The sequence below is a fragment of the Callorhinus ursinus genome, unplaced genomic scaffold, assembly GCF_003265705.2.
Source record: "Callorhinus ursinus isolate GAN/ISIS: 27379988/994484 unplaced genomic scaffold, GSC_fseal_2.0 scaffold17, whole genome shotgun sequence".
Lineage (NCBI taxonomy): Eukaryota > Metazoa > Chordata > Mammalia > Carnivora > Otariidae > Callorhinus > Callorhinus ursinus.
The window spans coordinates 23996284-24010793 of record NW_027397079.1 but is presented as its reverse complement, the minus strand read 5'-3'; positions in this window follow the sequence as shown (position 1 = coordinate 24010793).

The window sequence follows — 14510 nt, the reverse complement described above, 5'->3', positions numbered from 1 at the left end:
AATGGAAAAACGTTCCATGCTCATGGATCAGAAGAACAAATATTGTTTTTTTTTAAGATTTTATTTATTTATTCATGAAGAACAGAGAGAGAGAGAGAGAGAGAGAGGCAGAGGGAGAAGCAGGCTCCTAAGGAGCAGGGAGCCCAATGTGGGACTCGATCCCAGGACCCTGGGATCATGACCTGAGCCGAAGGCAGACGCTTAATGATCTGAGCCACCCAGGCGCCCCGAGAAGAACAAATACTGTTAAGATGTCAATGCTACCTAGAGCAATCTACACATTCAATGCAATCCCTATCAAAATACCATCCACTTTTTTCACCGAAATAGAACAAATAATCCTAAAATTTGTATGGAACCAGAAAAGACCCTGAATAGTCAGAGGGATGTTGAAAAAGAAAAGCAAAGCTGGCGGCATCACAATTCGGGACTTCAAGCTCTATTCAAAGCTGTCATCAAGACAGTATGGTACTGGCACAAAAACAGACACATAAGTCAGTGGAACAGAATAGGGAGCCCAGAAATGGACCCTCAACTCTATAGTCAACTAATCTTTGACAAAGCAGGAAAGAATGTCCAATGGATAAAAGACAGTCTCTTCAACAAATGGTATTGGGAAAATTGGACAGCCACATACAGAAGAATGAAATTGGACCATTTCCTTACACTACACACAAAAATAGACTCAAAATGGTTGAAAGACCTCAATATGAGACAGGAGTCCATCAAAATGCTAAAGGAGAACACAAGCAGCAATCTCGACCTCAGCTGAAGTAACTACTCCCTAGAAACATTGCCAAATGCAAGGGAAGCAAAGGTAAAAATGAAGTATTGAGACGTCATCAAGATAAGAAGCTTTTGCACAAAACCAAAAGACAACCGACAGAATGGGAGAAGATATTTGCAAATGACATATCAGATAAAGGTCTAGTATCCAAAATCTATAAAGAACTTATCAAACTCAACCCCCAAAGAGCAAATTATCCAGTCCAGAAATGGGAAGAAGGCATGAACAGACATTTTTCCAAAGAAGATATCCAAATGGCCAACAGACACTTGAAAAAGTACTCAACATCGTTCGGCATCAGGGAAATCCAAATCAAAACCTCAATGAGATACCACCTCACACCAGTCAAAATGGCTAAAATTGACAAGTCAGGAAACAACAGATGTTGGCAGGGATGCAGAGAAAGGGAACCCTCCTACACTGCTGGTGGGAATGCAAGCTGGTACAGCCACTCTGGAAAACAGTATGGAGGGTCCTCAAAAAGCTGAAAACATAGCTACCCTATGACCCAGCAATTGCACTACTGGGTATATACCCCAAAGATACAAATGTAGGGATCTGAAGGGGTACATTCACCCCGATGTTTATAGCAGCAATGTCCACAATAGTCAAACTATGGAAAAAGACAAGATGTCCATTGACGGATGGATAAAGAAGTGGTATATACATATACAATGGAATATTATGCAGCCATCAAAAGGAATGAAATCTTGCCATTTGCAATGACGTGGATGGAACTGGAGGGTATTATGCTGATCAAAATAAGTCAATCAGAGAAAGACATGTATCATATGACCTCACTGATATGAGGAATTCTTAATCTCAGGAAACAAACTGAGGGTTGCTGGAGTGGTGGGGGGTGGGAGGGATGGGGTGGCTGTGTGATAGACATTGGGCAGGGTATATGATATGGTGAGCACTGTGAATTGTGCAAGAATGTTGAATCACAGATCTATACCTCTGAAACAAATAATACATTATATGTTAAAAAAAAAAAGAAGATAGCTGGAAGGGAAAAATGAAGGGGGGGGAATTGGAGGGGTAGATGACCCATGAGAGACTATGGACCCTGAGAAACAAACTGAGGGTTCTAGAGGGGAGGGGTATGGGGGGATGTGTTAGCCTGGTGATGGGTATGAAAGAGGGCACATACTGAATGGAGCAATGGGTGTTATATGCAAACAATGAATCATGGAACACTACATCAAAAACCAATGATGTAATGTATGGTGATTAACATAATAAAAAAAATTGAAATAAAAAAACAAAAACAAAAAATGTAGCTGAAATTACAATTTAAACTACAAAATGAGAAAATATATAACTAAAGATTTTTGAATTTATTATACAATTTGGGGGGCTGTAAATTTTTTTATAGTGAATACAGTTTGTTGAAATTTTCAATGTAATAAGATATATATCTAATTGTGAATTAGACCTTCTATTTTAGAAATGATCATGCAATTTTTTGGAAATTTAAAATCAATTGGAGACAAATTTATCTTTCTAATATAGACTGTCACTCCCCAAAACATTTTAGATACAATTTTTATTTAAAAATATTTGAATATTTCTGTATGAGCACTTACAAAATTATTATTGATTATATATATATATAAATCTATTATCAGTAAACAGACAAAAATAAATTTCTGACATCTCCTAAGCTTTGCTAAGTTGCATAGGCTCCAAACTGATACCTCCCTCTCTCACAATTCTTATAGCATCTTTGTATTTGATCTTTCCTGGTGTTTTACCTTTTTATATCACACACACACACACACACACACACACACACACACACACACACAATCTTCTTTAATTTCAGTATTGTGAACTTCTATGTAGTAGGTCCACAAATAATATCTGTTGATTAACTGATATATTGATTGAAAATACAGGCAAACTTAGACATTTAAAATAAATTTCATTTTCTCTGCATTAAGGAAGCATTGTCTTAATCAATTAAACTAAATTGAGATGTTGCCTAAAGTACTTCATGTAATTATCTTACTTTCTTCAGTTATCTTAGTACACACAATTTTATTCCACAAAAATGAGCAAAACTGGAAATTCAGAATCTCAGATCCTGAACAAATTAAAATGTCATACATAGGTAGTTTACAAATGTTATAAAAATAAAAATATTTTGGGGGCGCCTGGGTGGCTCAGTTGGTTAAGCTTATGACCCTTGGTTTCAGCTCAGGTAGTCATTTCCTGGTTGTGGGATCAAGCCCCACATGGGGCTCCATGCTCAGTGCACAGTCTGCTTTGAATTCTTTCTCCCTCTCCCTGTGCCCCTCCATGCTTGTGTGCCCCACTCAAATAAATAAATAAAATCTTTAAAAAAATTGTCTAAAAGTTTGTCTTTGGAAACAGTAGCATAAATATTGAAAAAATATTTGTTAAAATATTGTTTGTATTCACTCATGTATTCAATATTCATTTATTCACCCATTCTCCCATTCAAAGCATATATTTTGGGCACCAACTGTATACCAGGAACAAGAAATACTAAAGAAAGTAAGACATAGCCCCTTTTCTAAAGGAGTTTTCATTCATAATGAGAGTAATGAGAGTAATACTTAGTGAATAAAGAAAAATATTTATAAATCTTTAAGACTATAGTTCCAGCTGTCTCCAGGGTCACATTTCTGAAAGTAGGCCCAGGGAATTCAGATCAGAGCACTTTCTTGAGGCATACATACAACTATAGGCAATTTGGTGGACTATGGCAAAGTCCATTGTATGTCATGACTTCCAGTCCCACATACTCCAATCTTTCTAACATCCCCTTTGGCAGTAACATTTAGAGCATGTTTTCATAGAGTGTTTACAGAGATATGACTAATGATAGTATCTCTTTTTGTGCTAATACCAAAGAAACAGTAGCATTACAATCCTTTAGCATTTACTTTCTGTTATAGGACATGTACAACAATTCTCCATCATTAACAATGGTATTATTTCACTGATATCAAAAGGTTGAGAATAGGCTTTATTACGTAGCATAAAACGATGTTATTTAATGTAAAAAGATATGAATGGGAGAAGAGATGAAGAAGTTTATTATTTTTATTTATTTAGAAACTAGAATTAATTTTACCGAGACTTCTAGCGGCTTATCAATCTCTTTGTGTATATAAAATGTAACTATACGTTTATATACAGACTACACATAGACATATATAGACTACATATGTATATACGCTATATGTATTTTACAAAAACATACATATAGAGACACACACACAATTCAGATATATAGACACAATTCAGATAATTTTATCAGATATATGGTCAGCAAATATATTCTCCCTCTCTGGGAGGGAGATTGGTTTTCATTTTGTTGATTGTTCTCTTTGCTGGGCATTTTTTTCAGTTTGATATCGTCCCACTTGTTTATTTTTGCTTTTGTTGCCTGTGATTTCAGTATCAAATCCAAAAAATCATTGCCAAGACCAATGTCAAGGAACTTTTCCCTGCACTTTCTTCTAGGAGTTTTATGGTTTCAGGTCTTAAAGTATTTAAGCTATTTAGAGTTGATTTTGTGGGTGGTGCAAAATAAGGTTCCAGTTTCATTATTTTGTATGTGGATATCTAGTTTTCTCAACACAATGTACTGATTATTAATTCTTCCTGTCTGGAATGCAGGCTTAATGCCTGGAGCTGAAATAGCCATTATGTGATGCTAAAGCCAAAAGATACATGCTAAAGATGAAAGAATAGAAAATGGAAAGATTTATATCTAAGATATCATCCTTGAGCAATAGTAACAGACATTAGACTGCCTACCTCCAGACTTACTGGATATGAGAAATATTAACTTTTAAACTGTTTGAGTCTCAATTCTTTAGAATTTCTGTTAACTCAAAATGAACACAAATCTAATTCCTAAACATAGAAAATTTTAATTCTATCAACAAATAACATTATATCTATTCCAATAGAAAATTACATTTAAAGCAGTCATTTCATTTGCCAGTTCTCCTTGAAAAAGAGAATAACCATCGTTTTAATTTCTAGAAATAGAAAAAAACAATATTTTTGCTTCATTTATTTTAGATTATGTAAAATATAACTAAAATATACCTTTTTTTTTTTTTAGTGTGTCACAGCACATCCATCTATTTTCAAATCCAGCTTAATATATTGCTCGAAGAATGTCTTCTGGTAGAAATACCTACTACTTTTAGAATAATTCTGAGAAACTTTTTTTGTAAAAGCTACACTTTGAAACAATGCAGGTGCTAATAAAAATCATTCAAACAAAAGATGACCAAAAACCAGTGAGAAATTAAAGGAAAGACCAGAGATCTTAAAAAGAAAGCAAAGAATATTAATTCTATTTCAAGTTTATTTTGTATCTAAAGCACAAAGACATTTTCAATGAGTTCTTTTTCAATCTTCTACCACTAGGAAGGAAAAATAATATCTATAATGTATCTATACTCAGATCCTTTAACTCCTAAAACATGTTATAATTTTAATATTAAAAACATAAAAGACCATAGTAATATCCCATGAAAACACATGACATCTTTCTCCTTTGACCAAGAAGAATTTTAAAATATGGCAGTGTAAATTTTGTCCAAAATATGAGAAATATTGCTTCTGTGGAACTTCAAAGTTAAATCTGAAAATTGACATATAGAAGGCACATGATAACCAAAGGGGGGTTTAACAACTATAAATTATGTTTAAGAACAGTCCTGCATCCTTGTTGTGTTCCTGATCTTAAGGGAATGGCTCTCAGCTTTTCCCCATTGAGGATGGTATTTGCTGTGGGTTTTTCATAGATGGATTTTATGAACTTGAGGAATGTTCCATCCCTATACTCTGAAGAGTTTTAATCAGGAGAGGATGCTGTATTTTGTCAAGTGCTTTTTCTGCATCAATTGAGAAGACCATATGGTTCTTCTCTCTCCTGTTATTAATGTGTTCTATCACATTGATTGATTTGCGAATGTTGAACCTCCCTTGCATCCAGGGGATAAACCCACTTGGTCGTGGTGGATGATCCTTTTAATGTATTGTTGGATCCTATTAGCTAGGATTTTGTTGAGGATTTTGGAATCCATATTCATTGGGAATATCGATCTGAAATTCTCCTTTTTGATGGAGTCTTTGCCTGGTTTGGGGATTAAGGTAATGCTGGTCTCCTAGAATGAGTCTGGAAGCTTTCCTTCTGTTTCTATTTTTTGAAACAGCTTCAGGAGAATCGGTATTATTTCTTCTTTGAATGTTTGGTAGAATTCCCCAGGGAATCTATCAGGTCCTGGACTCTTGGTTTTGGGGAGGTTTTTGATCACTGCTTCAATCTCGTTACTGGTTATTGGCCTATTCAGGTTGTCAATTTCTTCCTGTTTCAGTCTTGGCAGTTTCCAGGTTTCCAGGAAGGCATCCATTTCATCCAGCTTGCTCAATTTATTGGCATATAGTTGTTGATAATAATTTCTAATAATTGTTTCTATTTCCTTGGTGTGAGTCGTGATCTCTCCCCTTTCATTCATAATTTTATTAATTTGGGTCCTTTCTCTTTTCTTTTGGATAAGTCTGGCCAGTGGTTTATCCATCTTATGAATTCTTTCAAAGAACCAGCTTCTAGTTTCATTGATCTGATCTACTGTGTTTCTGGTTTCTAATTCATTGATCTCTGCTCTAATCTTAATTCTTTCTCTTCTAATGTGTGGCTTAGGCATCGTTTGTTGCTTTTTCTCCAGTTCTTTAAGGTGTAAAGTTAGTTGGTGAATTTGGGATTCTTCTCTTTTTTTGAGTGAGGCTTGGATGGCTATGCATTTCCCCCGTAGGACCGCCTTTGCAGTATCCCATAGGTTTTGGACAGATGTGTTTTCGTTCTCATTGGTTTCCATGAATTGTTTAAGTTCTTTGATTTCCTGGATGACCCAAACATTCTTCAGCAGAGTGGTCTTTAGCTTCCAAGTGTTTGAATTTCTTCCAAATTTTTTCTTGTGATTGAGTTCCAGTTTCAAAGCATTATGGTCTGAGAGTATGCAGGGAATAATCTCAATCTTTTGGTATCGACTGAGACCTGATGCCCACTCTCACCACTATTGTTCAGCATAGTACTAGAAGTCCTAGCAACAGCAATCAGACAACAAAAAGAAATAAAAGGTATTCAAACTGGCAAAGAAGAAGTCAAACTCTCTCTTCACAGATGACAGGATACTTTATGTGGAAAATCCAAAAGATTCCACCCCCAAATTACTAGAACTCATATAGCAATTCAGTAATGTGGGAGGATACTAAATCAATGCACAGAAATCAGTTGCTTTCTTATACACTAACAATGCAACTGTAGAAATTAGAGAATGGATTCCATTTACAATAGCACCAAAAACCATAAGATACCTTGGAATAAACCTAACCAAAGAGGTAAAGGATCTGTACTCTAGGAACTACAGAACACTCATGAAATAAACTGAAGAAGACACAAAAAGATGGAAAAACATTCCATGCTCATGGTTCAGAAGAATAAACATTGTTAAAATGTCGATGCTACCCAGAGCAATCTATACCTTCAATGTCATCCTGATCAAATTCCAATGACATTTTTCAAAGTGCTGGAACAACAATCTTAAAATTTGTATGGAATCAGAAAAGACCTCGAATCGCCAAGGAAATGTTGAAAAAGAAAAACAAAGCTTGGGGGGGGGCATCACGTTGCCCGATTTCAAGCTATATTACAAAGCAGTGATCACCAAGACAGCATGGTACTGGCACAAAAACAGACATATAGACCAATGGAACACAATAGAGAGCCCAGATATGGACCCTCAACTCTATGGTCAAATAATCTTCAACAAAGCAGGAAAAAATATGCAGTGGAAAAAAGACAGTCTCTTCAATAAATGGTGCTGGGAAAATTGGACAGGTATATACAGAAGAATGAAATTCAACCACTCTCTAACACCGTACACAAAGATAAACTCAAAATGGATGAAAGACCTCAATGTGAGAAAGGAATCCATCAAAATGCTAGAGGAGAACATAGGCAGTAACCTCTTTGACATTGGTCACAGCAACTTCTTTCAAGATACATCTCCAAAGGCTAGTGAAACAAAAGCAAAAATGAACTTTTGGGACCTCATCAAGATAAAAAGCTGCACAGCAAAGGAAATAGTCAACAAAGAGGCAGCCCACAGAATGGGAAAAGATATTTGCAAATGACATTACAGATAAAGGGCTGGTATCCAAGATCTATAAAGAACTTCTTAAACTCAACACCCAAAAAACAAACAATCAAATCAAAAAATGGGCAGAAGACATGAACAGACACTTCTCCAAAGAAGACATACAAATGGCTACAGACACATGAAAAAATGTTCATCAGCATTAGCCATCAGGGAAATTCAAATCAAAACCACATTGAGATACCACTTACACCAGTTAGAATGGCAAAAATGGACAAGGCAAGAAACAACAAATGTTGGAAAGGTTGTGCAGAAAGGGGAACCCTCTTACACTATTGGTGGAAATGCAAGTTGGTACAGCCACTTTGGAAAACAGTGTGGAGGTTCCTCAAAAAGTTAAAAAGAGAGCTACCTTATGACCCAGCAATTGCACTCCTGGGTATTTACCCCAAAGACACAGATGTAGTGAAAAGAAGGGCCATATGCACCCCGATGTTCATAGCAGCAATGTCCACAATAGCCAGACTGTGGAAAGAGCCGAGACGCCCTTCAACAGATGAATGAATAAAGAAGATGTGGTCCATATATACAATGGAATATTACTCAGCCATCAGAAAGGATGAATACCCAACTTTTGCATCAACATGGATGGGACTGGAGATTATGCTAAGTGAAATAAGTCAAGCAGAGAAAGTCAATTATATGGTTTCACTTATTTGTGGAACATAAGGAATAGCAGGGAGGACATTAGGAGAAGGAAGGGAAAAATGAAGGGGGGAAATCGAGGGGGAGATGAACCATGAGAGACTATGGACTCTGAGAAACAAACTGAGGGTTCTAGAGGGGAGGCAGGTGGGGGGATGGGTTAGCCAGGTGATGGGTATTAAGGAGGGCACGTACTGCATGGAGCACTGGGTGTTAGTGTTATATGCAAACAATGAATCATGGGTCACTACATCAAAAACTAATGATGTATTGTATGGTGACTAACATAATAAAATAAAATAAAAAAAAAACAGTCCTGCATTTTAATAGTAAAGAAGAATTAAACCTAGATTACTTTTTTTTGTAAAGATTTATTTATTTGAGAGAGAGAGAGTGTGTGCAGGGGCGAGAGGCAGAGAGAGAATTTTGAGCAGATTCTCCACTGACGTGGGGCTCAATCTCACCACCCTGAGATCATCACCTGAGCCCAAATCAAGAGTCAGACGCTCAAATGCCTGAGCCACCGAGGGGACCCTAAAACTAGATTAATTTAATTTAAATGCTCCACACAGTGGTGTAAATTAAATTTCAGAATGTACTTTTACAAAATTTCATTGATTCTTTTACATTAGAAATCAAGGAAAACAGTATAATTCTCATTAAAGTCAATCACATTAGTTTACCAGGATATTAAAAAAGGGCATTTCACATGTCTCAGTTCTACCTGAGGCCCTAAAACTTAGTAGGGGAAAAAGATTTGACTGTCTACATTTTCTTAAAAGATATGCTTGTCTGTCCATCAATATAGTACTTACTAAGGATTGACTCCCCAAATGCTCCAGCCACTCTTAGCTCATCACTACCTACCTTGCCTCAAGATTTTGGAAGATGAAGCTTTAAAATTGGTGAGTTGAATTTGAATGGGGTGGTTTATTTGAAGATAGTTGTCAGAGTTCTATGGCATTTTCATTCTGCCAGGTGCTTCCTCCTCACCTTCATTTGTGTGAAGGGTGGGAAGCAAGCATTGACACTTCAATGGAGGCATTCTACAAACTTGTCTATATTTTGTAGGATCTGGTATGATTCAGGCTCTAGAGCCTGAGGCCTACCTGAAACAACTCATAATGAGAGGCTGACTAGTACTCCTGATGACACAGTGAGAAAAGATGACCCAAAGTAGATCAACATCACATGCCTCTAGTGAGACATGTGGATTTGTGTCCACCTTCAAGAGAAGCCAGACTAGACAGAGCTTAACAAAAGGATTGTGGGTTAACTCAGAGAAAATTTGTATGGTTTAAGTCTATTAGAAAGAGCAGGTTAAGTGAGATTTGTCAATGATCAGAGAGTGACATCCTTGCCAGGAAACTGCACTTAGAAATTCCTGGGTGGGGGGGAAATTCCTTCAGGAAAATACCAAAGGTGCCTCACACGAAATTTGACTGGGCACCCAAGACACAGAATTACAGTTTACAATTATACCAGCCCATATGACTATGCATTATTTTTGTTTTGTTTTGTTTTTCCTCACATCCCTCAAAACCACTAGCATTGACACTGATCAGACACTGCAACTAGAAAATGGGTCAGGAGATAGAAAGATCAAGTGAGAAGCAGCTGAGTTATCTCTCTTCACATTACAGGCTTCCTGCACAAAGACAGGCTTGACCTAGGACTATAGAGTAGTTTTAAATGGGATGAGAGTAGCTTTAATAGTAGAAAAGACTGGAGATTTTATTCCCTAAAAAAGGACCTTCTGTTATTACCTGAGAGTGATTAGTAAAGCTCTGGAATCTGCCTGAAACATCGCCAGATAAAAGATTTGTTATAACAACAAGGAAAAGAACAATGCAAAAAAGAGGTTGTTTATTGGGGTGCCTGGGTGGCTCAGTCATTAAGCGTCTGCCTTTGGCTCAGGTCATGATCCCAGGGTCCTGGGATCGAGCCCCGCATCAGGCTCCCTGCTCGGCGGGAAGCCTGCTTCTCCCTCTCCCAGTCCCCCTGCTTGTGTTCCCTCTCTTACTGTGTCTCTCTCTGTCAAATGACTAAATAAAATCTTTAAAAAAAAAAAAAAGAGGTTGTTTATCGGTTGTACCCTATGGAGTCTTGCTCATTAATTATTTCATTTATTATTAGAATTAAAATAAATGTCTATATTGTAAAAAAAGAGTATTTTATATGTATATAAATGATTAAATCTTACTCTACAATGTATACACGCTAAAGATGAAAAACATTCATACAGCAGAGAACTTAGAATAAATGACTATACATGAAAATTTTTATATTTTTATTGAAGTATAAATTATGAAACCAAATACATTTGATAAATACAGACTTATATACTTGGTATGACCATGTTTACCCTTAGACAATTTGAAGAATTTGAATAAGTAGCAGCCATTCTTCAGTTCTTAAGCCTAGCCAGCAGTAATCACATATGTTAAAGAATGTTATAATTATTAACAGCTTGCTATTGTTTACATTTAAATATAAGCTATGTATGAGATGAACAAAATGTCAATCAGAAAAAAATAGTAAGTTTCTCTAAAAAATGTAATTCCCGGGCGCCTGGGTGGCTTAGTTGGTTAAGCGACTGCCTTTGGCTCAGGTCATGATCCCAGAGTCCCGGGATCGAGTCCCACATCGGGCTCCCTGCTCAGCGGGGAGTCTGCTTCTCCCTCTGACCCTCTTCCCTCTCGTGCTCTCTGTCTCTCACTCTCTCTCTCTCTCTCAAATAAATAAAATCTTTAAAAAAATAAAAAAATAAAAAATGTAATTCCCCTTATGCAAGGACAGACTGAATTTATGAAACATTACAACGACATTTTCAGGCAATGTTTTTAACATGTTACTTCTTTCCAAATCCTATTTCCCTGTTGGCAGAGTGGGTACTTAATATGAGCACCTACAAAATCATAGTAAATTGAAGGAAAATTTTTTTTAAAGATGTTATTTATTTGACAGAGAGAGACACAGCAAGAGAGGGAACACAGCAGGGGGAGTGGGAGAGGGAGAAGCAGGCTTCCCGCGGAGCAGGGACTCGATCCCAGGACCCTGCAATCATGACCTGAGCCAAAGGCAGACCTTTAACGACTGAGCCACCCAGACGCCCGTAAATTGAAGGAAATTTTAATTCATGTTATTTTTAAATTATTTTCTGATCAATACTTCCCAAAACAATATAGAGTGGTATAAAGGTAAGGCCTTTAAGCCTTGATGAGTTAGCTGATGATCATCCCTCTTTTTAACCTCTTTTCTTTTTTCTAAGTCTTTTTTTTTTGTTACCACATACACCCATGCATACCCAGAGTCAAGCTCATTATAAATTAACACAATTCTAAAACCACACCTCAGCAATTTTTATGTATAGATGCTGTATATATTTTCTTCCCAGCTAATATATACCTTTCTCGGCATTATTCTCACTCATAAATGTCACTGAGATTCTATTCTTCTGTTTCCATTTGTAGACACTACGTTGGCTCTGAGCAACATCACTTTGCCATTACCTCCCTGAAATAAAAAGACCCAAAGTAAACCAGCTTTTGTTTACAATGTGATTTGTAATGCATGCTAGAAAATTTCTATTCCAAGTTAACAAAATAAAAATCTAAGTTTATCTGAAAAACCTCCGTCATATTAAAAAAAAAAAGTTGCATTTTTCAGAGCATCTGGTTCCTACTACTGTTTTTAAAATTCTATTATCTGTGAAAACTGAGTAAATATTTCACTCAATCAAGCCTAGATTTTTGTTTGTATGTTTTGTACACAGGACTATAAGCTTCCATTTCTATGCTCAATTGAATTCTGACAGTGTGACCATTTAGGCTAATGCACAATAAAGGTTATTATATTTGCAAAATTTCCAATAATTCAATGGCAGCCATTGAAGTTTAATCTCAATAACTTCTGCATATAGGATAAAAATCTACTAAAATCAAAGTAGACCATTATATTTATCTAAAGGAAGCAAATCACTGAAAAGTACTTAATGGGCAGCATGTACTGACTTATACACAGGAAAAAAAAAAAAAGGATATCCACTACATGGAATGTTCAGGATCCAGATGTGGGTAAGAATCCCAGTACTACCATTTATTATTGATGTAATCTTGGGCAACCTCATCCAGGCTGGTCTCTGTGCCTCATTTTATGTCAAGTGAGAAAGATGATGATGATGATGATAATACCAACAATAATACCTATTTATAGGGTTTGCTGTGAGAAGTATCTTAAAATATTTAAATCTCTCAGAAAAGTGCCAGTATGTAGTGAGCATCCAATAAATATTTGTTATTACTACTTTTGCCATCATTTCTTCTGCTACCACCACTATTACTATTACAGTCATATCAGGCATTAGGTTTATATCCCAGGAAATCTTTTTTTTTTAAAGCTTTTTTTTAAAAGATTTTATTTATTTATTTGAGAGAGCGAGCAAACAAGAGAAAGAGAGAGTGAGAGGAAGAGCGAGCACACAAGCAGGGAGAGAGCGAAGCCGACTCCCTGCTGAGCAGACCCTGGACCCTGGGATCATGACCTGAGCCAAAGGTAGATGCTTAACTGACTAAGCCACCCAGCTGCCCCATATATCCCAGGAAATCTTACATAATGACTTCCTTTTTCACTCAGACCAATTCTAGTTTCTTTTTTTTTTTTTAATTTCAATTCTAGTTTCTATTCAGAAGTGCAATTGGTGTGTCATATAATATTTACATGTTCAGCTTTTTAAAGAAATTACTAACCTATTTTCCAGAATAGCTGGATTATATACCCTCACCAATAATGCATGAGTGATACAGTGTCTCTACATCCTCACCAGCATTACTTATGGCAATTATTTGAGCCATTCTGATAGGTGTGTAGTAGTATTTCACTGTGCTTTCAATTTGCAGTTCCCTGATGGCTTATAATGTTGAACATCTCTTCATATACTTATTTGCCAGTTGTATACCGTTTCTGGTGAAATGTTTCTTCATGTCTTTTGTCAATTTCCTAATTGAATTGTTGGCTTTGAGAGTTCTTCAAAATCTCAAAATATTCTGGGGCACCTGGGTGGCTCAGGCGGTTGGGCGTCTGCCTTTGGCTCAGGTCATGATCCTACAGTCCTGGGATCAAGCCCTACATTAGGCTCCCTGCTCAGCAGGGAGTCTGCTTCTCCTTCTGCCTGCCGCTCCCCCTGCTTGTGCTCTCTTGCTTTCCATAAAATAAATAAATAAAATTCTTAAAAAAATCTCAAAATGTTCTAAATAGAATTGCTTTGTCAGATATGCTGTTTGCAAATATTTTCTACAGACTGATTTTCTTTTCAATATAGGGGCCATATTTTACTCATCAATTTTCCTCTGAAAAGAGTGGTCTTAAAAGTGAAAGAAATTCCAATATTTGTTAATTAAATTGCATGGATCTAACTACTATTTAGCAGAGTATATAGGAATAGAAATAAAAATATGGGGGTTACGGTATCTGGCTGACTCGGTCGGGAATGCATGAGACTCTTGATCTCAGGGGTGTGAGTTCAAGGCCCATGTTGGGTATAGAGTAGTTAAATAAAAAAAAAAACTTTAAAAATTTTTTAAAAATTGAAATATAGGGTTCAACTAGGGGATCAAGATTTCAATAGAGAAACAGACATAACATCCATATTGTCAGCATCCCTTTAAAGAGGACAACCCATCAACTCAGATGCTTCTCATTAAAAGCAGGAGGAGACCAACAAGAAGTATTAAAATATTTAAGTGACTTATTTTGATACATCCCACTCTTTCACATGTCTCAAATAGTATATGGTTTACCTCTGTGTCATTATACTGATACTTTTAAAAATCCTTTATCAGCCATTGATAACACTTGCCTTAACA